The sequence below is a fragment of the Pocillopora verrucosa genome, chromosome 5 (genome assembly GCF_036669915.1).
Source record: "Pocillopora verrucosa isolate sample1 chromosome 5, ASM3666991v2, whole genome shotgun sequence".
Classification (NCBI taxonomy): domain Eukaryota; kingdom Metazoa; phylum Cnidaria; class Anthozoa; order Scleractinia; family Pocilloporidae; genus Pocillopora; species Pocillopora verrucosa.
Window position 1 is genome coordinate 19631343 of NC_089316.1, and position 26090 is coordinate 19657432.

General features: G+C 36.9%; 2 pseudogenes; one reads left to right on the forward strand and one right to left on the reverse strand.

Annotated features, from left to right (window-relative positions):
• Nucleotides 1-2221: 2221 nt before the first annotated feature.
• LOC131797412 (uncharacterized) overlaps nt 2222-26090 on the forward strand; it is a 35572-nt pseudogene continuing 11703 nt past the window's right edge.
• LOC131799491 (uncharacterized) lies at nt 12033-16805 on the reverse strand (annotated as a pseudogene).

Genomic DNA, 26090 nt, shown 5'->3' on the forward strand with positions numbered 1-26090 from the left:
ACTACCTAGAGAACGCTAACCGATCAAAACGAAGAAACGCTCTTCGTGAGCAGGTGGAGAGGTCCACACTGAAACAAATGTGGATTGAAATAACTGGTTAAGTAACTGCTATTCATTGCCAATAAAAAGGGTAAGTGCCCTCACGTTAAATTTTCCTTAGCTGAGTTTCTTGAATTTTGTTATTGGTACACCAACTTTAGTATGTAGTATTTTGTCCATACATTGCCGATATTACAGACATTTACTGATGCCAAGGTACTTGTCGTAATTCGTATTCGTAACGTCTGATAGCATTTTGATAACACTTTTTTGATAAAATATATTAAAGTTCACACGGCAACCAGGTGGAGAATCAGACATGGTTTGATGCTACTCTGGTTTGCAGATTTTGACAGACGGTTTTGGTACACGGTTAAAAGAGCACCAAAAAGCGGTTTTCCTTTGCAAAAAGGAAAATTCAGCTTTATCGGAGCACACATGCCTAACTAACCGTACAATTGGGTGGGATAATTCTAAAATGATCACCACTAATCGGCGTTACCACCTGCTCCTTTGTTTGGAGGCTCGGCATATTAACTCCGCCCACGCTTTTTTAAATCGTGACGATGGCGGTTTGCTACCTGACGCCTATTTACACCTCGTCAGAACGCTAATTAGTGATCATATAAAAGGACCTCTTGTTGCAGCGCTTAGATCACCCCTAATGAAGGCACTAGACAGGAGTGTCGAAACGTTGGGTCTATGAATTGTAACTTCTTCGGTTGTATTCATTAAATCTACAAACCAGAGTAGCATCAAACTATGTCTCACACTTTGATCACATTGCTATAAGAAAATTAAACAAAAAGCCTTCTACAACTCAGACAATTGATTAGGGCCATTTGAGAAGTACAAAGTTTCGGTCATTTTCTTAAACTCAAAATTCCAAAAAGTGAAAAATTCTTTTTTTCCGTGCGTGTCTAAAATCGATCAGTTGAATTGTGTTGATGCGCGCGAAGCTACTCACTTTAAACTGCTGAGTGATCGCTCTCTCCGAGATGCTTCATAACATATCAACACTTTTCTTCCATTTTCTTGCTATCGAAACATCCTGCACCCCTTGGCCAAAAATAAAGCTCCCCATAGTTCCAACTATCACACGCGTTTAAACACGAATTATCATGCACTGTCATCGAATATCATCATCTATCATTTCGATTAGACATGTTCAAACATAACTTTCGATTTTGTCTTTCTTTGTTGGATTGTAAATTAAATATACATATACATATATATATATATATATATATATATATATATATATATATATATATATAGCTCTTTGGCATACAAAGCTTTTGCTTTCATGTCCAAATTGAGCACTCTACTAGGATGAGTCATTGCTGCTAGCATTATGCATGCTCACTAGGTTTTCTAGTTTGAGCACTCTGGCATGGCTTAAATGATACCACATGTGTGAGATCACTTGGGGTGGCTATATAGCCTTACCTCCATCCTAGCATCAGCACTGCACTGATGAGGCCCAGAAGGCCGAAACAGTACTGTCTGCAGTTAGTTATATATATATATATATATATATATATATGTGTGTGTGTGTGTGTGTGTGTGTGTGAAAGAATCAAAGAGGACGCATCGATTCTCTGTTACTCTGAGTTTCGCGTCTAAGTGCTCGTTAACAGAACTTTAATTATATATACTCAGCTCTGCTACCACAGCATTGAGCACTTTATGCCAAGGTAGACTCTACCCCCACATATATATATATATAAATATATATATATATATATGTGGGGGTAGAGTCTACCTTGGCATAAAGTGCTCAATGCTGTGGTAGCAGAGCTTGCTATATATGGGTGAAAGAGTCAAAGAGGACGCATCGATTCTCTGTTACTCTGAGTTTCGCGCCTAAGCGCTCGTCAGACAGAACTTTATTCAATGAAGAACATACCTCCTTATATACAAATTAGATGAGTAGCTAATTAATTTACTTTATTAGACTTTGTTTAGTTAGAGTTAAGAAACCTTCTTTATTAAACAAAAGAACAGAACTCATTTCCAAATGCCGCCACGAGAATAAGTTCTGCTTAGCAAATTTCACAAGCCGCCAACAATAGCTCTATAGAATCTTCATTTCACATGTAGATCAGATCATCACACTAGTGAATGCCACGTGTTTGCGAAAATGCTTCTTTTCTACTCGTTATCTTTGATCCCTCCGCGCATGGCCACTAGTCAGCAATGTGAACCCGCAGAGCAGTCAGAGAGTGGAAAAGCTCTCAAAGGTCACATATTGAAATCGAAAAGGGTTCAAGATCCGTACGAATGTCTGATGTTCTGCTACAGCGAATTCACATCTCATAGCTACAATTATATCATGACTGGTAATTTTTGCGAGCTGAATAACAGAACCAAAGAAGCAAGACCTGAAGATTTTGTCCCAGATGAAACTAGAATCTACGTTTGACGGTGGAAGAACATTGGTAAGGATACAGTGAAACATGTAATCTTTATTATGATATAAAAGTTAGAACAAAATTAAAACATCAAGTTCCTTCTAGTTCCTGGAAAATCACAGCCAATTTGTCTTGTTAAGAAAAATTCCTTTACAAAATATCTTTTTAACTATTCATATGGCGGTAACCTAGTTTTTCAACCATTTTTCGAATAGAGAGGTTATATTGGAGAAGGAGCGGAAGACATGTACAGACAGACGGGGAGAGGCTTTTAAAGCTGCTTTTCTAGCATGAGCTGTAGGCGGCTGATGTTTGAAACTATTTGAAACATCAGCTCACTGAACAGCCCAAGATATGTTCACGCATAGTTTTAACTGGTTATTAACCTCCAGTGCAATAGTGCAACAGTGGGATAGTGGAGGAGTGGAAAAGGTTGGTAATTTCTTTTGCCTGACCCCTCCCCTCTCCTTCCTTCTCACCGACGGTCGCCTTCTTATTACAAATAATTTCTCTCTCCCCAGTCTTCTGTTGCCGTAAAAGTAAAAGATGACAAAGACACCTGATGCCTAGAAACCAATGTCATTTGATGTCAAATCACTGTTCACAAGTATGCCACTTCAACTGGTACTACAATGTACTGAGACTGCAATCCGACAATCTATACTGAGCCACTACTGCTACCGACAGAGCACATTATAGACTTGCTGAATCTTTGCCTAACGTGAACTTACTTTAGTAGAACGGTAAACACTACAAAAAGGTAATCGGTTTAACACTGAAGTTCCCTTAAGCGCTCCAAACGTTGTTTACCAATGTCGGTGTTTTTTGCAAATGCAAAAACGTGTATATTATGAAGGCCAATATCTTACACAATAACTCCGAGAAGCCGAAGCACAAAGCTAATAGGGTTAACAGCAAAAATGATTGAGATCGTCGCAAAGATCTGGCTGCGGCAAAGATGTGTTATTTCCAGAAATAGAAGGATAGGGCGGAGTTTGTGCCAGACGGTCAATACTGAAACGGGCTTAATGACAACAGATACCAATGTCGCCATATTGTGACGAGTCGTTCATAAATTCGACAAGCGGGTATTAAAACAAAGTTAGGTTGAAAAGTTTTGTGCCACACGAGCATTTCATACCAAGTTTACGGCAATCGTGGAAATGTTTTAATGAACCTTGCCTTCAGAAAAAGTTTTCCATCTGCCACAATCTTGTTCCAGTTTTGTTTCGGTTTTACCTCAGGACAGGCGAAATCCTGTAGTGAGAAGAATAAACTTCGCAATCAATTGACAACTGACAAAACTGAAAAAGATTAACCTTCATAAGATTTTTCTTCAAGTTTCTTACATTTTGGGTGTCGCAGAATTTCGTAAACGTGTTCCAGAAGCTATTTTGTCTGTTTGTTTGTTTTTCTGCTAATATGTATCACGAAGACAACTTCCGGTTTTAGCCCAATTCATGTCCGCTTTGTAGCCAAGATGAGGCAATCACTTGGTGCCCAGGACACATGGCGCGCTATTAAAGATGGCGGATATGGTAAAACGAACAAGCGACTAAATACAGGAATGGCTCTGACCTGTGATTGGATGATAAAAATAGTACAAGTTAATAACTTATATCTTAACTCTTTACTCGTGAGTATGGTTAACCGCGTGTCTCGAAGCGGAACAATGAAATATGAATGTGAAAACACCGATGAGTCAAACAAGAAATGGCTACTTACATAATCAAGAGAAGGCAGAGTCTAGCTTGTTAAGCGAAGTCGTTCAGCGATATTCCGGCGATGAAAAAGTCATCTGCTGACTAGCTCCGCTGCTAAATTCATTTACTCAGTTCACGCGGACAACCAGAGTACTGGAGCCATTCGTGTATTTCACCGCTGACAGGAATAGCTCCGACTCAAACGTTTAATAACTTTTTTTCAATGATTTTTTAATGATTTTTTAAACAGTTTTTGAAAAAAAATTAAAACTAAAATAGTGAGCAGCACTGTGCGAACAGTAGTTTTAAAACAGATGAAGAGTCCGATGAATGGATTTGTCCTTCATGTAAACAATAACCTAGAAAATCAGTTTTCCCCGAAAAAAAACTCTCTCGATTGTGGCGAAACCATATTTCTCAAGCAGAGCATACTGTTAATTAAAAACATCAGGCGCAGCGTCAACTAACATTGCGCGATTTTCCAAACGTGAGATGCAGTTGCTGCGTTATTTTAAAACTTGGGGACTACATGGCCCTATAGTAATAAAAGAGGACTTCACTTGCAAGCACTGTAGACTTCAACATAAGAAGAATCTCATAAATCGCTCTTTCAGTTTTTATCTCAGTGTACGAATTATTTACCTAGAACGAAAAAAAAATTAATATACGCATGAGTTGGAGCCATTCCTTTCTGCGGTGAAATACACGAATGGCTCGAGTCTCTGGTCGTCAACCTGAACTGACTGAATGAGTTTTGTCAGCGGAGCTTGTCAGCGGATGACTTTTTCATCACCGGAATATCGCTGAACGACCTCGCTGAACAAGCTAGACTCTAACTTTTACTTTTTTCTTTTTTTTTTTTTTCATCCAATCACAGATCGAAGCCATTCCTGTATTTAGTCGCTTGTGTAAAACTAAGGTTTAGCTGAAATAATGAGCTTAATGGGAAAAGATTACAGAAGAATCTCGGGCTTGGCGAAGCCTCTTTTGGAATGCAAAACAGAGGTTAGAGTTTACTAGACACATTGTGTTCACTACGCTTAAGAAGTACGTGTAGTTAACACAAGTACGTTTTAACAAATGAATAAAGGGGTAAGTTTCTAAAGAAACTGTGGTGCTGCGTCGGTGGGAGAGTATAGCAGGTAATTTAGTGTTAACAACTGGGTTGAAAACGTAAATTAGCCACCGTAAAGGGTAAAAAAGCTGACGTTTCGAGCGCTAGCCCTTCGTCAGAGCGATTGGCGAAGGGCTAACGCTCGAAACGTCAGCTTTTTTACCCTTTACGGTGGCTAATTTACGTTTTCAACCCAGTTGTTAACACTAAATTACCTACGTTTTAACAAAGTCAGGTTCAAAATTGTACAAGACTTGATCATGAAATGCCGGTACATGTAGCTTTAAGGAGTTGTAGCCACGGCCTGTTCCAGTTTATACCCACATTTCTTTTTCTGAGTATTGCTCGAATCAATCTAAACCGTGACAAATTACTTAATAGGAAAGTTATGTGAAACCTAGAAAAAAAAATGACATCGAAGGCATATGTGAAGTTTGGTTTGTTTATTTTTAATTTAAAGCTTACACAATGCTACGGATTTACATGTTTTTCTCCACGGAAAAAATAGAGATTACTTGCAGTTGCTGCGTTAAATGAATTCTTCAGGACAAAATTTTCATCAGGTTCTTTTTTAATACTTTTTGTCTTGTTTTGCTTTGTTTTGTTTCGATTAGCCTTCCAGCAAAATGCAACTTATGATTAAATCAATTAAGTGTAGAATGGATACTTTGGTTCACCACTGAGGTGAAGCAAACAAAAGTTTAGTGAAAGTCATATTTCTTTTTGATGAGAGCGTAGCAAATGATCTAAGTGATAAAGGTGTGATAAAAGTGTCTCTAAAGATCAGCCACACTGTTAAAGCACTAAGGGAAGATTTGTTTGTCGCTGCACTTTGGGATCACAGAGAGTAACTTAACTGTTCAACAAGTGTCTTCTTCTGAATTTCAAATTTGGCAAAGGGGAAACATAATAAAAAAAGGAAACTGTAGTAAATAAATTAAAAGCACTGTTGTTGCAAAAAATCACACTGACATAACTTATTTAAAATTCATAATTTTTTTTTCCATTGCATTTTCATTAAGCTCTTTTGTTTTCAAGTCTGTTACTTTCATCAATTTTCTAATAAGCTGTCAGAGGTTTATGTTACAAATAATATTACAGCTTCCCTCTTTTCACACCAAATGGAGGCTGTTATGTTTATTATTCCTCAATATTTTTCAACATGCGGGAAAATTATTTATGAACAGCTTACTGTTTATGGTGTGGGAGGTTTACTTTTGAGTGTCCTCTGAAATGATTTCATGAACAAAAGATACATGTTCCTTCTTCTATAACAACAACAAAATTAATGCTTTTCATCTTTAATTAACCTTTAACTCCCATGAGTGACCAAGACAGAATTTCGCCTTAGAATATTAATACATTATCAAGCAGACAAGTGATGAGAGTAAGGAAGAATATTAATTAGGGGATTATTAGTTGATCCAAAAACAAATTCTCCAAACTAATATCACAAGAACTGTATGGGAGAGAGTACAGAGAATTACTAATGAGATGAGGCCCAATTAAATTTATAGATAGCACTGTGTATGATGAATACACGTCCCCTCGGGTATAGGCTCCCCTGTTAATACGCCCTCCTGAAACCCCTTACGAAGTTGTGTAACCCCCTGAGCTTATAATCGGCAGGTTTGTTTGTGTTGTGGAACTTTAAGGATTTGCTTCAGAAGAAATGGTGCTATTCTTAACTCAAAATTTTGATTCCGCTTTGGTTGACGTATAAAATCGAGTAGAGACGTGGGCGATTTGGTCTTCAATCCAGTACAACTTATTAGAAGTTGAACATGTAGAAAAGTGAAATATCTTTAGAAAAAGCAATTTTGTTTTCTTGCAAAAAAATTTATAAGGATTTCATGGCGAATAAAGCAAAGTAAACATCGCTAATTACTATAAAAGCTTCAGACGCGAACGAGTTAAATTCTCAACGTTTCCTCTCGTAACTTAACACCGAGTCACACAACGCGTGACGCTTTCATGAATAAATCGCTTGCTTTTTCTCATGAAGTGAGCTCGAGACGCTCGTGCGTAAAGATATTTACATAATTGCTGAGGCGCATTCTGCCAGCATGGGTTAACTGTGCCTACATCGCTTATTTCTTCCTCTTCTTCATCCAAGTCAGCTCTCAGGTCACCGTCAAAATTAATATTCATGTCTAATTCATATTGGAGTATTTTTTAAAAATAATTGCAATTTTAGTTTCCTTTGAAGCCAACAGACAAAATGAGTTGCTTTCAAATTCGTGTTGTGGAGGTTCCTGACTGCATAGCAAAAATTCAAATAGCGTCCCTTTGTTAAAAATAGGCCCGCAATGCGTACATGTGTGGCTTACGAAATTGAGCTGCTTTTTAGTGTCTGGTGTCTCGTTGGGTTTCTATCAGAAGAGATAATATCTGATTACCATTAGATAGTTTTCAATATTGATCCTGTTCATCAATAACAAAAGATAACTAGCATACAAAAGTCCTGAAATGTTCACTCTGAAGATGAGAGTTATTGGCCACACTTTGTTTTGGAGGTCTCATTTTGACAACAAATGTTGCACATGTAGCCCGAGGATTTAAGGAACTGAAAAAACATCAGCATAATCTCCCATAGTGGTCTAATAGATTCAGACATGATTATGTCTTAACGAAGTGGAATTGACTTCTGAAGTTTGTAAGTTGATTGTCTTTTCCAAGGCAAGTGATGTGAAATAAACTCTAGGGAAGAAATTCATATGAATATTTTTGACATTTTGTGTACCAGTACACAAGGACAAAACTTTGGAGAAGGGCAGGGACATTCGGGAAATGATGTAATCTACACTAGAAGCCATTGGGAGCTTGATTTGGTTTGAATGTATGACTAATTCTGGACGATACATACGTGTAGAGTAACACAATGCTGAGAGTAGGTTTCTTATATCCAATAGGGCATAAAGTTCAACTTTCAGTTGGTTGAGAGCAAAACGTTTACTATAATTATTGTATTTAGGTTTTGTGGGACTGTATTTTCAATAAAGAACACAGAAAAATTTAGTTCAGGTAGGTAGATATGAGGTTGCAAATGAAAGAGTCTAGGGAAAAAAGATAGGTGCATTGCAAGATCAGAGCACAAGCAATACTTTAATGAATCATATATTCAGTTAAGTACTCTGAAGTAACCTTACATTAACGTTGCTAATAATTTTTAACCCAATAAGATTTACAATTTGACCTGGAGGTTTTCCCTTGCGAACTGAATTCCCAGTTTTCTGGGAATTCCTAGGAATTCCTAGGAATTCTCAAAAATTCTCAAAAATTCCCAATTATGCAAATGACCCTTGCAAACTGAATTCCCAATTTCCTGGGAATTCCTAGGAATTCCCTAGGAATTCTCAAAAATTCCCAACTACGCAGATTAACTCTGATTTAAAAAGCTTGGAATTACTAGGAATTTCTGGGAAAGGAAGACTCCAGTTTTGTGAGGACTTAGAATTCCTAGGAATTATCAGCTATACAAACTACCTATCATTTAAGAAGGGTGGAACTCTTGGGAATTTCTGGGAATTGAATTTGAGGCAATTTAAATACCCTGAGGTCCACATAAATTCTAAGAAATTCTCAATACCTTGAATGTGAAGGTTTTAAGAAAAGGAGTAATTTCAGAGGCTTAAAACTTTGGCTCAATAAAAGGTATGCTATACAAAACTTACCAAGAGATATACATACATGTATATGTTTATAACTTAAAGATCATGAAATTTATTAATCAAACTAAGTTTTAATAAATCTCTACATTAATGTGGATTTTCTCATGAACCAGGGTCAATTATGTTAAATGGAAATTACCAATTAATCCAATGTACTCATATCACAGATTTGCTTTCTAACCTTAAAGGACTCTTGGATTCCATGATCATAAAATATTTTTATTGCGATGCAAATTAATGTGTCATGTTCACTGATGTGCCAAAATCATCAAACATTCATTAGGTGTTCCTTGGTACACAGCTTCCACAATAGTTAACAATAACTACATTGCTATCTACACTTAAAGAACTTTGTTAGTTATGAACATAAGTTACTTCCTTGACCTACATTACTGGTTGCCTTTGTTACAAAACCTTGGAACAGTCAAGCTCAGTTGCCTCAAACACCGTCAGAGACTTTTTGTTTACATTATTTTCAGTAGAAATTTCATGCCTTTGACAAACAAATTCAACGCCTAATTAATCTTTCTTTTTTCATGATTTTTGCTCTTTTTTCAGTTTTGTGCTCTGTTTTCGTGACTTATTGCTTTCATTTGTTTTGCTGTTTTTATTCTTGCAAAACATTTTTGGAAGAGTTTCAGTACTTGTGGATCATCCAAACTTTGAAAACATTTGGTATGCAGACAAGACGGAGGTAATCAATGTTCCCTTTGAGAAAAACACCTTTTAAATGACGTCTTCAATTTACTTTATTTGTCAACAAGACTTGTTAGTAGTGATAAGTGCAAACCAAGTTTCCTTTCATAACTTAATTTCTTAAATGTCTCAATCACTGGATCTCCCAAAAAATATTACACCTTTTTTAATTTTTGGTGCAAAATACAAGTCCTTCTTTATATACAAATGAAAAGTGCAAGTCACACTTCAATGATAACAGCTCTAAAGTTTACTTGTTGTTCTTCTCTGTGTGTCAGCTATCAACAAAATTGTTTTATACTTCGGACAGTGCATAGCTATTTGTGGACCAGAGTTCCAACGCACCTCTGTAATCGCATATAGTTACTTCTGTATCTTGTAAAAATGTTTCTCCTTTGTAGGACACACCCTGGTGAAAAACCTCACAGGATCTTTGAGGATCTTCAAGGATTGTCAAAGACCTGCCAAAGATCCTTAAAGACAAGGATCTTTAAAGGATCTTTAAAGGATCTGTTAAAGATCTTCAAAGATCTTTAAAGATCTTTGTAAGCAAAATTACTTGTTAAGATCCTCAAGGATTTTATAAAGATCCTCAAAGGATATTACAAGGATCCTCATAAGGATCCTCATAAAGTTCTTTTCAAGGATCCTTCAAGATCCACAAGGATTTAATGAGGATCTTTCAAAGATCTTTAAAAGATCCTTTCAAGGATCCTGTCAAGATCTTTTCAAGGATCCTTAAGGATTTAATCAGGATCTTACAAGGATCCTAGTCAAGATCTTCGCAGGATCTTTTCAAGGATCCTTCAAGATCCTCAAGGATTTAATGAGGACCTTTCAAAGATCTTCAAAAGATCCTTTTAAGGATCCTATTAAGATCTTTGCAAGGATCCTTGAGGATTTGAGCAGGATCTTAAAAGGATCTTAGTCAAGATCTTTACAGGATCTTTTCAAGGACCCTTCAAGATCCTCAAGGATTTAATGAGGATCTTTCAAAGACCTTCAAAAGATCTTTTCAAGGATCCTGTTAAGATCTTTCCAAAGATCCTTAAGAATTCGATCTGGACCTCACAAGGATCCTAGTCAAGATCATTGCAAGATCTGTTCATTATGATCCCTCAGGATCCTCAAGGAATTATAAAAGGATCTTCCAAAGATCTTTAAAAGACCCATTTCCAGATCTTGTATAGATCTTTGCAAGGTTCCTTTTGGAATTTTATGTGGATGTCAAGTGGATCCTTGTCAAGATCTCTACTTAATCTCTGTATTATGAATTAGGCTTTTCACGTAATTTAATAGGGGCCCTCAAGCATCTTAAAATCATGTATTTAAGATTTTATAAATACCTTTGCAGTAGTTTCAATGAATTGATCAATATATTTAAAGGAATTTTTACTTTTCTTTGCAATGATCCAAAGCTAGATCTTTGGGGCAAAGATCAGAGAAAGAGTATTTTAAGTCTGGTTTGAAATAAGATATTTGTCTAAGGACCATTCAAAGTAGTTGATGGAATCTTCAAAGATTTAACCCTTTAACTCCCAAGATTTCATGACTAATTCTCCTAATACTGTCTGCTATACAACTTATGTGATGTTAGTTTGGAGAATTTGGAATTGGATCAACCAATAATCCCTGATTGATATTTTTCTTTATTCTCATTACTTATCTGATAATGTTAGGAGAAATTCCATCTAAGTCATTAGTGGGACTTTAAGGGTTAATGAGAATTTATTTTAAACATTACTGAAAGGATTCACCAGAGACCTTTTTAACTGTTTCTTCAAGATCTTTCTTGTAGGGACTAAAATACTGAGGATCTTGCAGTATTGTGAATATTATTATGTATCAATTGTTTTACCTCCTGTGCAACTTGTTATGGTTCAATTAAGATGTTGTAAATTGAGGGCTCATTGTTTTATGATTTAAGCACAGCAAGGAATTTTTGCATAAAATTGATTTATGCTAAGTTCTGAGGTTGATTCTTGCATAAATTTTGGACTTATGTATTCCAGGTAGACTTAATGTACATCATAGGGAGGTCTGCTAAAACTGAAATCTGTGCAAGTTGCTCAGACATACTAGAGTCTTTGGAATTCAATAAAACACATCTTTATGAAACCCAGATTTATATAAATATTAGTTCACAGCAAATAATGGAAAATTGGAAAAGAAAAAATTTCTAAAGAGAAAGTGTTACACTGGTCTATTGGACTGCATAAAGGGAATGACAAGATTTCGAGAGTGACTATTGTTTGGTAAAAATTTGTTCATCTAGTTCATATGTTATTACACTTGCAGCATGAAATTTATGCAAAAAAATTGGAAGAAATATTTGGATATGTACAAATCTCTGTGCAGTTAACATGAAAATTGTTTATCAAATCCTTATGGCAAGTTAGTCATGTTGATAATGCCGTAAAACTGGACTGACATAACCACTTAGACCAGCAGTTGTTGATGGTACAAACACACACCTGCAAACAATGTCACAGCATGGAATACAGATGTCTGATGATGTTTCCCTAACAGCCTGAAAGTGCTGGCCAAGAATTTTCTGTTCAATGAATGACTTAACCAGCATATCATCTTGGTCCTCAAGCTCAAATGAACAAATGTTACCTTTCCTTTCAAACTTAGAAATGAGAGCAAATCCAGTGTTCCTTACAAACAAATAGTACCGTACAAGTCCAAACTCATCATTGACTCCTTCTCGAAACTGAACAATATAACTACAGCTGTTCCCCTTTCTCTTATAAGACAAACTATGGTAGACTTGGTCATCTTTGAGCATTCTGTTAGCCTGGTAGACTTGCTGATCCTCGAGATTTAAGCACTGCACTACTCTATTTGGTATGTCTGGGCTCTTCTCGAAAGGCAAGATAAAAAAAATAGTTCTCTCCAGCTTTGTGAAGGGTTTTGTCTTTCTTTTCCACTATATTTTCTTCAATGAAGGCTTTGATTTCCTTAGGTTCTTGTGTTTCGTTCTTAATCAGTGAATTAGAGTTTTGGGACAGTAGAAGATTCTTTACTATCTGCCCAACAATTCCCCTTGTTCCATGAAACTGGCGTTTGAAATGACTAATCATTGCCTCAAACACAAAGCTGGAGTGTAAAATGAGGGGACCATGTTCAAGTACTTGATTTGGAAGGTGGCCTAATGTATGACACGTGTATGTTTGTTCAGACTCCCCATACAACTGTGGTATTAACCGCTGGTAGCTTCGAATGAGAAGTCTGGCAATTTCAATGGCACCATCTGTAATTATGTCATTTGTGAGCAAACGAGTGGTTTCAGAATAGGCAGGCTTGCATGAAGAAACAAATTCTGGAGTTCCCTATCTTTCCATCTTTTCAGTTCGCTTAGTGGTCTCAGCTTTCGGTTGAAATCATGCGGAAATTTGATGCTCATCATCGCTTGGTCAATTGCTTCATAGGATTGAGATAAGAATCCCTGGTCACTTTGATTATTTATCCAAATGTTCAACCTTCGTAGGAGCTCACCCGCGAGAACAAGATGCATATAATCTAATTAGATTTGACATGGAACTTTCAGAACACGTAGAAGAGGAGACACACCTTTCACCCCAAATACCGCCTTTCTTGTTCTCTCAGCTGTCCTTGCATGCAAAAGTGTTTGTGCATGTGTTCGACGAGGGGGTTCCTGGTTTTTGTAAATGCGGATACTCCCCCTTCCTTGCTGAACTCTTTCTCCTGGGTGTAAGCAAACTGAACATCCATTTTTACCATTAAATTGGCAAAAACATAGGGAAGGAGCCTTGGCAACAAGATCAGCAAGATGACCATGCAGATTGATTCTTTCAATGACAATGCTGACAGAGTCTACCTCAATCTGGACTTGGAAATTTTGAGTTTGTTCCAAATCACTAACAAACCTCTCTTGAAAAATGTTGAGGTTTGGCTTTTTAGGGCTGCATGAAAGACCACACACTAAAATATTAGAAAAACAATATCTTAGTTTAGGAGGAAGTTCGACAATGAAGCACTGAATTGGCCACAGATTCATTGACTTGGACTTCACTGCTGGAGCCCCATCAATGTGGTATACCATGGATATCCGCTTTTGAGGATCATCTTTTCCAGCTGTACTCTGATAAACTGAACCGCAGCATATGTCATGGTAGAATCCCTGGCCATGAACATGATCGTTTTTGTAGTCCTTTATTTTGCCGCAGTGTTCTGTGGAGTAATAGATGAACATGCTTACTATAAATCAGTGTAAAGAAAAACTGTTATCAAATACTATGCTTACTGCTTCTCCTGTTAAAATTTCAAAACAAAACAAAGTCGGGTTCCACATATTGTAATGAGTCTACTCAACTTTCTTTGAGGGCTCATTCACAGAGGGTACTTTTGGGATTTAAATTTTTGGGAAAAATTTTAATTTAACAGAATGTGCTACAAATAGCCACACATAAACAATTGACCTCGTTGCTTGATGAAGACTAGCAGTATTGCTGTCAAAATGTCTCGATTAACATCAAAAGTGACTCTGTCGTAAGACAAACAAACAAAGTTCATCTCCTAACAGAATGTTGCCTCTAGATTTATGGTCAGAACTACATTTTACTTGCTTGACCTGATAAGTATACACTTACCTCTTAGAATTCTTTGAAGTTGGTCCTTGATGGGGATGAAATAGCATATTTCAATTTCATGATCATTCAGCCTCTGGTCATAACGTGCACAGCTGCCCTTAGGGCACTTCCCTTCAATTATGGTGCTGCTGCAATTGACACACATTTCACACTTTGAGTAGTGGATATCCATTGCCTCAACCAACTGCTTCTCGAACATGTAATTAGATGAGGGCAAGTTTGGTTTTGGAATGAATGTTTCTAGAAATTTAAGAATGTCATTCCTGGAAGATTTTGAGAATTTGTGCTTATTCGATAATGCCAAGAAAGTTGCTTCAAATGTCCTTCTCCTAATGACTGTGCCTTCGCAAACAGGCTGCTCTCCTGCTGAAATGTCATCTTCACTGGAATCGCCTGCATGGCTCTCACTGTCTGAAACTGTTTCATTGCTAGAGAGTTCCTGGTTGGAGTCTGATCTTGTAAAAGTCTCATCCTCTATTTGAGATGCTGTGTCCACCTCTTCATCACTGCCTTCAGAGTCTGCATAGAATGTAAAACAACATTAATATGCAACCAAAATAAATCCCTCAGTTGAATTTTTTTAACTGAAAATATATACAATTAACTAGTGTTAGTTTAAACTTGGAAGGAGAGGGTTTGGGCAGTTTTCAGTGTCTGAAAGATGATAAAAATAATTTAATCCTTTAATTCTCATGATCTCATGAGTAATTCTCCTTACTGTCCCCATAACAGTTGTAATAGTTTGGAGAATTTGGTATTGGATCAACTTATAATCCCCTAACTGATATTTTCCTTTATTCTCATCACTTGTCTGCTTGATTTTGTATTGATATTGTTAGGAGAAATTCTGTCACACTGAGCTTACTAGGTAATTGTGATACAAAACTGAAAGCCACCGCAGCTGACATGTACATGTAATCAGGCCTTAGAAAAATAACAGTTACAGAACCAAACTAATCAGAATGTCAACTGGATCAAAATCCAATGGGCTCTGAAACATATCATCAAATCTCACAGCATTAGTACTGAGATCTGAGTCGTCCTTAGTCCTTGTATCTACCTTATGGGTATTTAATTACCTGTCTTTAATTTCGAGTCTTTGCGTTTGTGAAAAAATCTTACTTTGGTTTTCTTACCCCTCTAAGAAAGTTTGAACTTCACTTTCCATAAGCCATACAGATTTCTCAGTGTTTTAGCAGCCATAATGCGAAAAAAATCCGACAAACGACCTTGGATGAAGAATGATGAAGGCTTTGCCATTTACTCATCATCCCAACCGAGTGACGCCAAAAGCGAGTGACATGTCAGCAGCTGATTGCGATAATAAACGCACGTGAAAATTTATCGTATTTTTCTGTGTTATTACGGCTTTTCTCAGGGCGAGAAATCCTTCAATAACACCGTGGTTTATATGAAGTAATGAAGTAGAGAACGCTTAAATCGCGAAATTTAACGCCCTTTTTGATATTTTCCTATGGAAATCGCTAAAATAAAACCCTGCGAAATAACGTCTCGCCAAAACCGCGAAATTGAGTACCAACAAGGTACTTGCCAAAAAACGAAGAGATGTCTCGGACAAGTCCCTTTAACTAAAGTAAAATCGACTTACCAGTATCATTAATCGGCGGTTTGTAAATGTTCGGTAGATATGGATGTACAGAATCGTCGTTGTTTTCGCAATCCAAGTCTTCAGTGCTTTACTGTTGCTGCGTTGTCATCTGATTTATTTCATGAAGTTCAATGGCTATGGTCCCGACATCCTCACTGCTTTCTGGTTTGTTCAGTTCTGCAACATCGAACACTTTTTGCACTCTTTGTCTGACAGCCAATTCTTCTTTCTCACGTTCCTCAGTACATGAAGATGCATGCTCGCTGGAGTGACGAGCCATACGTGTTTTCTTCTTTCCTTTACTTTTCTTTTTGGGAGATACTTCCCTCTCGCTTGAGTTTGAACTGTCTTGTTCGCTCAAGTTATAAAGCTGGGCAATTTCAGCTCTTCGTCGATTGCGTTTTTTGGGAGAAATTTCTGTCTCGTTTGAGTTTGAACTGTCTTGTTCGCTCAAGTTACAACGCTGGGCTATTCCAGCTCTTCGTCGAGTGCGTTTTTTGGAAAAAATTACACCTCGGTCGCTGGAGTTGGAGCTGTCGTGTTCGCTCCAGTTAGAACGCTGGGCTATTCCAGCTCTTCGTCGAGTGCGTTTTTTTTTTTGAAAAATTTCTCCTCGGTCACTTGACTTGGAGCTTTCTTGTTCGCTCAAATTAGAACGCTGGGCTATTCCAGCTCTTCGTCGAGTGCGTTTTTTTGGAAAAATTTCTCCTCCGACGCTTGAGTTGGAGCCTTCTTGCTCGCTCAAGTTAGAACGCTGGGTTATTCCAGCTCTTCGTCGATTCCTTTTTTTGGGAAAAATTTCATCTCGATCGCTTGAGTTGGAGCTGTCATTTTTGCTAGAAAGAGAACTAAACCCCTGGGTTTTTTTAACATTTCTTCGAAGCTTTAGTTTTTTACAAGAGCTTTGCTCTCGGTCACTTGAACTGCAGCTTTCACTACTCATAGCCTTGTACTTGAATCGCTTGGCTCTTGTAGCCGATCTTCGCTTTCGTTTTCCGAGAGAAGTTTTTTTTCTGTATTGAACTCACATGACGAAAAATAAAAATTCCGATCCAAGACATGGTTTCAATCATTGAGTGTGAACTCTTCGTTCTTTCTAATTGACAGGTGCTTGACCAATCACGTCACAGATGTTTCATTAAGTAACGCGGGCACGTGTTTTCCTGTGAGATTAATAAACCACGTTTGACTCATAGTACGATCAGTCGAGCAACGAGAATTCAACGGCGGTTTTGTTGTGTGGTCAATATTTACCCAAGTGACAATGACGACCATGAGTGAAAGGCTCCAGATTAAAAGAGTTAGGCAGGAATGAAGTAAGTTTCGAGCGAAACTTCTTTTATGCTACGAGAAGCTTTAATTTTAAGTTACAGAACGACTATACGGCGGTGTGAGATTGTTTCTTTTTGTAAAGAATTCCAAGTGCCTATTGATTTGTTTCATTGTGCAGAGTGGTTAAACAAACTGTTTTGGCGGCCTTTATACGAAAAATTTAACGACTTGAGGAATGTGTCTTTGAATAAGAGTTTCTACGAGGGAAGGTTTTTTTGTTTCATTGTGCGGAGTGGTTGAACAGATTGTTTGGGCGGTCTAATAACGATAAATTTAACGAAGTAAAGAGTGTCATTGAATGAGTTTCTACGAGGGAAGGGTTTTTTGTTTTTATTTTAAGCATGCGGCGTGGAAAAGGAGCCATGGTAAAGTGAGTTGAAATGAGTTGGAATGACTTGAATGAGGTGTCACAACAAAGTGAGAAAATTGTTAGACATTTTCTCTCCTAAAAGTATGATGCGCCCAAAGGTATTGCGTTATTTGGATAGCAAAACTTGATGACTTTTTTTGAAGTTTTTGGCGAGCTAAAACTGGGTATAGTTAACAAAAACACAGCGGTGAATATTAACGAGTGATGTTTGGTGCAGTTTAACGAACAGTTTTTACCGCAAATACAATGCCCAATAAATGAAACAGTGACCATTCCACAATGGAGAAAACAATCGGCTACCTCATACAAACTATCTAGGCAGACGCGTCTAATGTTAGATGCGTATGGTTCGTCTGTTAAGACTTAAATCTGTGTCTTGTCGTGGACTAGTTCCAGATGAATTTAATGCATATATTTTGGTCCCCTTATCTTTGAGCTGCACTGTAACTAAATATTTTGGGAAATGAGAAGCTTCGTACTAACCTAAAATCTGAACGAAAAATGTTTTCTTCCTGCATTAGTAGTCCTGTTAAGGCATTTCCGTGACCGTTATTGAAAAAGAAAGGGAAGAACTTCGATGTATGAAGTCCACATAAAATTCCCAAGAGTTTAGAAAAAATACTTTCAAGTAACGTCAACAAAAGCAAGAAATTATCGCACCTTAACAGCTAACAGATGAACAAACCCTCGCATCAGTAAACAGTTCTATCTGGTGACTTTCCATTTTAAATTGAAAAGAAGAGAAAAAATTGCTTGGTTTAATCATTCATGGAAGTGTTTAAAGAAAAAATGATGGACAATTTCAGCTAATTCATTTGCAAAATTACATCTCTTATAATTTTTTTCAGCTTTGTCGTTGTCTTTGGTCAGAGATAATAGGAACTTAACTTTTTTTGTATTTTTGATTTGGTAAACTACCACCTATTCATGAGGATTGTACTTCTTTCTACAGGGGATGATGAGAACTTTGCCCTAGTCCTCTTTGAGGACGAAGACACGTATTCTGTGGTGGAGACATCACAGATTAGAGAAACACACTATGCTTACAATCAAACTGTAAATGTGTTGTGGGGGAAGGGAAAAGATGCAGAATATTTCCCAGCCAAACTTGTATTATGTGGTACGTAGGCTTATCATGCATGTGTACTTACAAAAATTTATGTTACTACACGTCTTACTGTTGTATGACTGTTGAAATAAGAGCCTTTTGGAAATAGATTTCCATCAATTTAGGGAATCAAACAACCATACCATGAGGTAGCTCCAAGGAGCCACTGATTTTTTATAAGAAAGACAAAGGAAAGTTGGATGAGCCATTTTATTATTGTCCATTAGATTTTACATTTGCAGTTGTCTTTCTCCTTTGAAATAACATAGAACATATTACTTATTGTCATTGTCAGGGAGTAAGGATGATTGTGAGAAGGAAGTACTGGACCTCTCCTTCACAAGTGAGAGTGCATCTACTCCAGGAAGTTCAAGTAGTGAAGGTACATGATAAGATCGTTATTATGACCAGCTGAATGGAATGAAACAGAATATTAACGATGTCATTCATTTTTTAAAGAGGTTACAAAATCAATGGAAATTAATTGTGAGCACCTTCATGTACTTCATACAGGTTTGGTGAAAGGAAAGAGGAAAAATGAAGGAATAGGGAAGGAAGTAACAGCAAAAAAAACTAAAGGTATTTAATTTGCATCAAGTCTTATGCAATTACCCCATGATAAATTTTATATCACTGCAAAGGTAACACAGATGGAAATTTTAAAGGTATCACCAATATCTCTTAACCCAGGCCAGTTTCCAATTTTTCTTGAGAGAGAAGTTTTTTACTGATATGCATTAATTCCAAAGTCACTTTCCTGAAGACAAGTGCTTAATTAACATTAAGTTTTCAGCTCCAGGGAGAGCCTTTTGTAAAAGGGGAGTAAGCAGTGTTGTTTACTTAAATATAACACAGATCAATGTTTCCTTGGTGCAATTTTAAATGCAGCAGTACACTTGCTTGCCTTCGTTTTTGCAAATTTTGAATACAACATGAAATAAATGGCAAAATGGCTTATTATGAGGGAAATTAGTGGTCAAGAACATGCAGACTCATGACTTATAGGGAGAGGGAGGGCATGCAATTTCAGTTATTCAACAATTATGGGATTTAAATTGAATGAGCTTTGTATGGAAAAGAAATAAAGAGTCTTGTCTCATCAATGAAGGTATTGGAAGTACATTAAGCGAGGAAAAAGAGAAGCTGGAAAGGGCAGTTTTGGCAAATCGCCAGTTTGAATCTCTTCAAAGGTAAATATAATTTCTTCACACTATGAACTCAAAACCCATGAAAATCTTGTGAAATAATTCATTGTAAATTCACAGATTTTTCACAGGATTTTCATGGTTAAATCAATGACATTTTCATGGTCTCAGTGCCATGAAAAAGACCTGAAAAATCCCATGAAAAACCTGTGAAAATTTCCATATTAATGAACCATGAAATATTGAGTAAAGTGACCTAGAAGCCATGAAATACCCATGAAAATGGCATTTCATGGCCTTTTCAAAGGTACTGAGAAACCCATGAATTTCAAGCCCAAAATTTCATGGGGTCAAAGTTCACTAGTTTTTAATGGGTTGCAGCAAATCATGACCCATGAATATCCTGTGAATATGTAAAAAATTCATTGACCATGAAAATTTTCCTTGAATTTTCATGGCCTCTACATGGTTTTTTCATGGCACATGAAAGTTAATTGCCAGTTAGTTTTCATGGGGTTGTTAGGAATATGCAAGCACCATGAAAATTCTTTGGAAACCCTATGAATTTGGAATTAAAAATTCTTCACTTTTCTTGTACCAAAGACTGTACTACAGTGTATAGCTTTCAGTATACCATAACTGTAATACATACACTATCACTTAAATTATACACTGAAGAACTAACCTATTTGTGAAACTTCTTGGTCCTGTTGTACAAGCACACACACATGAAAGACATGACCAGAAGTCTGGATTCTCTGATAGTTTATTTTGTTTCACCAGCTGTACATAAATATTACTTTAGGATTCCAAAATTGTGATAATTCAGTTTACACTTTCTTAAATAAAAAAAGTTGGTATGAAATTTTCTGCATAAAATTAAGATGTTAATGATTTTTAGCTCTATTTTGATATCACTGATTTTCCTTGTGGAGGCATATTCTGCTCCTATATTTCTGTTTATTTAAACTATTTTGAAGGTATATTATAAATAAATTTGATGTGAAAAATATTTGGACGAAATTATTGAAAATATACTCACTGGTTTGATGTATTTTTGTCTAAACTTCAAATATCATTTCCTTCGTCTAATATCATGTGTAAAATTTTATGGACAGTTATTATAATGTCTATTTATGTCACAGCATTCATGTAAATTTCTTGATATGTTTTACACTTCACTATGAACTCAAAACCCATGAAAATCTCGTGAAATAATTCATTGTAAATTCACAGATTTTTCACAGGATTTTCGTGGTTAAATCAATGACATTTTCATGGTCTCAGTGCCATGAAAAAGACCTGAAAAATCCCATGAAAGACCTGTGAAAATTTCCATATTCACGACCCATGAAATATTGAGTAAAGTGACCTAGAAGCCATGAAATACCCATGAAAATGGCATTTCATGGCCTTTTCAAAGGTACTGAGAAACCCATGAATTTCAAGCCTAAATTTCATGGTGTCAAAGTTCACTAGTTTTTAATGGGTTGCAGCAAATCATGACCCATGAATATCCTGTGAATATGTAAAAAATTCATTGACCATGAAAATTTTCCTTGAACTTTCATGGCCTCTACATGGTTTTTTCATGGCACATGAAAGTTGATTGCCAGTTAGTTTTCATGGGGTTGTTAGGAATATGCAAGCACCATGAAAATTCTTTGGAAACTCTATGAATTTGGACTTAAAAATTCTTCACTTTTCTTGTACCAAAGACTATACTACAGTGTGTAGCTTGCAGTATACCATAACTGTAATAATACACTATCACTTAAATTATACACTGAAGAACTAACCTATCTGTGAAACTTCTTGGTCCTGTTGTACAAGCACACACACATGAAAGACATGACCAGAAGTCTGGATTCTCTGATAGTTTAATTTGTTTCACCAGCTGTACATAAATATTACTTTAGGATTCCAAAATTGTGATAATTCAGTTTACACTTTCTTAAATAAAAAAAGTTGGTAGGAAATTTTCTGCATAAAATTAAGATGTTGATGATTTTTAGCTCTATCAGCAGACAGATTCTGCTCCTATATTTCTGTTTATTTAAACTATTTTGAAGGTATATATTATAAATAAATTTGATGTGAAAAATATTTGGACGAAATTATTGAAAATATACTCACTGGTTTGATGTATTTTTGTCTAAACTTCAAATATCATTTCCTTTATCTAATATCATGTGTAAAATGTTATGGATAGTTATTATAATGTCTATTTATGTAACAGCATTAATGTAAATTTCTTGATATGTTTTACACTTGTGATCAATACTCTCAAGGTAACTAACAACAAAACAATTACCAACTTTCTGCACTCTTGCATGTGTGAAGATATATCTATGGCTGACTATGTCAGTGTCTCTCTGTTTTGGCCACCTGAATGTGCCATCCTTCTTTCGGTTATCATTACTATTTGCATCTTCATCATCAGTTGGACCAAGATAGGCTGCTTTAGCAAGTTTGCTTTTCCTTTCATCAGTTTTGTAGACCAACACTCTTCACTGTTTGCAAAATAAAGAGAGCACATCATCAGTTATCTAAGAGCCTTTATTATGTACGTAGTAAACCTAGAAATGGATAACTCGCCAAAACAGGTTCTTTTCAACATGAAGCCGTCAGATACTAAGCGACGCACTGTGGAATTGAGGTGAAGTATTTCGTACTCAGAATTTGACTGTATTTTTTATTCCTAAGAACCGTCGTAAGTATTTCCATACAAACTCTTGTGATATTTCGCCAGACGATCAGAGAATAAAAATTTTCGAGTTAAATCAATAGTTAGCGCGCGCGCTCAGATGTTTACGCGTAATAAGATGACCAAGCTTGAACTTACCCCTTCACGTTGTAATGCATATCGATAACTTCATCTTGAGGAAACCTCTTTGAAAAAACTTTTCAGACGGTCCATTGCGTTGATCTGGAAAAAAAGAGACTGCTACACAAACACTACGAGAAATGCAATTGGAATGGAACCATTCCGTTCGAGGTACGAAAAAAACCGCCACTTCTTCGTAAATCACGTGTACTTTCACGTGGTGACCTTAGGTCATCGCAGCCATCATAGGTCAGCGGTCACATAGTGACCTCACAGGTTATTGTGTTCGACGTTACGAAATGACTCCGAAGAGGTCTCGTTGCTGCGTCTGTAATCTTACAAAATAAAGCAGCACAAAAAGCTGTTCGGTATTTGGAATTCGAAGCAAGTAACAATCGACAGGACATCAGAGTCCAAGAAAGTCAGAGCTGACATCGACAGTGATTCCTGTAAAAGCGATCACGAAATCAACAACGATGTTGTAGAAGGCGATCTCAATGAATACATGAAGGTAACGTTTCATCCCGACTGAGAAGATGGCCTGACTCTGTTAACCGGCGACTCTATGAACGAGGTAAAAATAGCATTTTTTTCAGGTTAAATTTGCACACTATTCAAAGTTCCAAATTGAGGTGACAAATTGATTGATTTTTCATTGTTTTGTTCCACATTTCGTGTAGATGCAATGCGTACTATTGCTGTGCAACTTAAGCATCTGTACTCTGCAGGTGCCTTACTGGAAAAGCCCTAGAAGATTCTTCAGCCGTAAGAATGTAAGAGAAGGCCTTGAACAGGTTTCCAGAGTCATGGCTAACAATCAAAGCCAGCAGTGAGGCAGAAAAAATTCAACAAAGTCGTCCAGGCATGGCGAAGGCAAAAAGGCCCCAAAAAATCAAAGTGAGGATCAAACATTTGGGTCATTGCCTCCAGCCCCATTTGTCTCAACAAAGGAGCAAATTGAAGATCCATTGTTTTTAGTCATTGTTTTGTTATTTTTCTGTACATTTTACGTTTACAAAGGCCACTTAAGATGTTTAGGGACATTTTCATTCGACAGTTTTCGCGCTGTACACCAAAATTCCATCAGTGGATAAATTTATAACAAGTCAGTTCCACGGATCATGAAAGTCAGCTCGTTGATAAATCAGTGACTGTGATGAACTCATTAATACCACTTTTAATGGCCTATGGATTCATCAATGAAATTCATGGGCAACAGATTTCAGGGAATATTCATGGCCCATTAATTTTGTTCTCCCAAAACAAATAAATTGTTAGCCCATGAAATGCTGTTTGATTGCAATTCATTGGCATGAAATTAATTCTGATGACTTTCTGGGGAAACTAATGGGTCATGAAAGTAGACTTTGAAGAAATTCATGGGTCATGAAAGTAGGCATATAAAGAAATTCATGGGTCATGAAATTAATTCTGGTGACTATCATGGCAAATCAATGGGTCATAAAAATAGACTTTAGGGAAATTCATGGGTCATGAAAAAAATCCCCCTAATTCATGGAAAATTCAGGGCTAAAAATAACCCCATGAAATTTCATTTTGCAGTCTTCATGGGCCATGAAATGATCTTCATGGGTTTTTCACATGAAATTCATGGAATTTTCTTAAAACTACAGTTCATAGTGCTTGTGATCAATACTCTGAAGGTAACTAACAACAAAACAATTACCAACTTTCTGCACTCTTGCATGTGTGAAGATATATCTATGGCTGACTATGTCAGTGTCTCTCTGTTTTGGCCACCTGAATGTGCCATCCTTCTTTCGGTTATCATTACTATTTGCATCTTCATCATCATTTGGACCAAGATAGGCTGCTTTAGCAAGTTTGCATTTCCTTTCATCAGTTTTGTAGACCAACACTCTTCACTGTTTGCAAAATAAAGGGAGCACATCATCAGTTATCTAAGAGCCTTTCTTATGTACGTAGTAAACCAAGAAATGGATAACTCGCCAAAAAAGGTTCTTTTCAACATGAAGCCGTCAAATACTAAGCGACGCACTGTGGAAGTGAGGTGAGGTATTTCGTGTTCAGAATTTGACTGTATTTTTTATTCCTAAGAACCGTCGTAAGTATTTCCATACAAACTCTTGTAATGTTTCGCCAGATGATCACAGAATAAAAATTTTCAAGTTAAATCAATAGTTAGCGCGCGCGCTCCGATGTTTACGCGTAATAAGATGACCAAGCTTGAACTTACCCCTTCACGTTGTAATGCATATCGATAACTTCATCTTGAGGAAACCTCTTTGAAAAAACTTTTCAGACAGTCCATTGCGTTGATCTGGAAAAAAAGAGACTGCTACACAAACACTACGAGAAATGCAATTGGAATGGAACCATTCCGTTCGAGGTACGAAAAAAACCGCCACTTCTTCATAAATCACGTGTACTTTCACGTGGTGACCTTAGGTCATCGCAGCCATCATAGGTCAGCGGTCACATAGTGACCTCACAGGTTATCGTGTTCGACGTTACGAAATGACTCCGAAGAGGTCTCGTTGCTGCGTCTGTGATCTTACAAAATAAAGCAGCACAAAAAGCTGTTCGGTATTTGGAATTCGAAGCAAGTAACAATCGACAGGACATCAGAGTCCAAGAAAGTCAGGGCTGACATCGACAGTGATTCCTGTGAAAGCGATCACGAAATCAACAACGATGTTGTAGAAGGCGATCTCAATGAATACATGAAGGTAACGTTTCATCCCGACTGAGAAGATGGCCTGACTCTGTTAACCGGCGACTCTATGAACGAGGTAAAAATAGCATTTTTTTCAGGTTACATTTGCACACTATTCAAAGTTCCAAATTGAGGTGACAAATTGATTGATTTTTCATTGTTTTGTTCCACATTTCGTGTAGATGCAATGCGTAACATTGCTGTGCAACTTAAGCATCTGTACTCTGCAGGTGCCTTACTGGAAAAGCCCTAGAAGATTCCTCAGCCGTAAGAATGTAAGAGAAGGCCTTGAACAGGTTTCCATAGTCATGGCTAACAATCAAAGCCAGCAGTGAGGCAGAAAAAATTCAACAAAGTCGTCCAGGCATGGCGAAGGCAAAAAGGCCCCAAAAAATCAAAGTGAGGATCAAACATCTGGGTCATTGCCTCCAGCCCCATTTGTCTCAACAAAGGAGCAAATTGAGGATCCGTTGTTTTTAGTCATTGTTTTGTGATTTCCTGTACATTTTACGTTAACAAAGGCCACTTATGATGTTTAGGGACATTTTCGTTCGACAGTTTTCGCGCTGTACACCAAAATTCCATCAGTGGATAAATTTATAACAAGTCAGTTCCACGGATCATGAAAGTCAGCTCGTTGATAAATCAGTGACTGTGATGAACTCATTAATACCACTTTTAATGGCCTATGGATTCATCAATGAAATTCATGGGCAACAGATTTCAGGGAATATTCATGGCCCATTAA